This window comes from Myotis davidii, unplaced genomic scaffold (genome assembly GCF_000327345.1).
Source record: "Myotis davidii unplaced genomic scaffold, ASM32734v1 scaffold1391, whole genome shotgun sequence".
In the NCBI taxonomy this organism is placed as follows: domain Eukaryota; kingdom Metazoa; phylum Chordata; class Mammalia; order Chiroptera; family Vespertilionidae; genus Myotis; species Myotis davidii.
This window is the reverse complement of record NW_006282400.1, coordinates 181,247-182,324: the sequence shown is the minus strand read 5'-3', so window position 1 is coordinate 182,324 and position 1,078 is coordinate 181,247.

Below are 1,078 nucleotides of genomic sequence, written 5' to 3'. Positions count from 1 at the left end.
AAGGAAGGGAGAGGGAGAGAGAGAGAAACATCAATGATGAGAGAGAATCATCAATCAGCTGCCTCCCCACTGGGGCTCGAGCCCACAGCCCGGGCATGTGCCCTGATTAAGAATTGATCGTGAGCTCCTGGTTCATAGGTCGATGCTCAACCACTGAGCGACGCCAGCCGGGCTAATCAGAAAGTTTTAATTTCAGACCATCCTTTGTGGTTACTCTAGGTCTCCGAGTTTGTAAGGTCGCCGTGCAGGCCTCCCCTGAGGTTTAGTATGTGGCCCCTTTCGTCCACAGTCAGATGTAATTTTACAAAGTTCTCTGCAGGGTGGGCTTCAGGCCCAATCTGGTAAGGAGGGGAGACAAGGAAAACCAGCAAGGAGGGCCTCCAGTTAGGCCTATGGGTTTGTGTGCCAAAGCCTCCAAGAAGCCCAGGCCTGAATGCAAAACTCTAAGGCAGGGGTCCTCAAACTACGGCCCGCGGGCGACATGCGGCCCTCCGAAAACATTTATCCGGCCCGCCGGGTGTTTTTGCTGCTGCTGCCTGTCCTGCTTAGCAGCGGACTCGTCCTGGGCCCGCAGTGCGCATGTGTGGAATGTCTGAGGGACAGTGAACTGGCCCCGTTTAAAAAGTTTGAGGACCCCTGCTCTAAGGTTTCAAGGGTGTATAACAACTTGGGGGGCGGGGAGGGGAGGACAGGGAGGAACCACACTGTAACCATCTTTTATGGGTTTCAGGCTAGCTTGTCCGAGGGTTATGATCTGAGAGCCTCTATCTGAGAGCCTCATGCAGATTAGCAACCAACCAGTGAAGTAGTAGAGCAGTCTTGTACTTCATTTCTTTTCTTTTTTTAAGATATATTTTGCTCTATCCACTGAGCCACACCAGTTAGGGCTATACTTCATTTCTTAGGTGGGTGAACTGCCCTAGTCTCTCTCTCTCTCTCTCTCTCTTTTCCTTTTTTAAATTGATTTTGAGAAAAATAGGAGAGGGTGAGAGGGAGGGAGAAAGGGAGGGAGGGAGGGGGAGGAAAAGAGAGAGAGAAACACCCATTGACCATCCATGCATTCATTGGTTACCTCTTC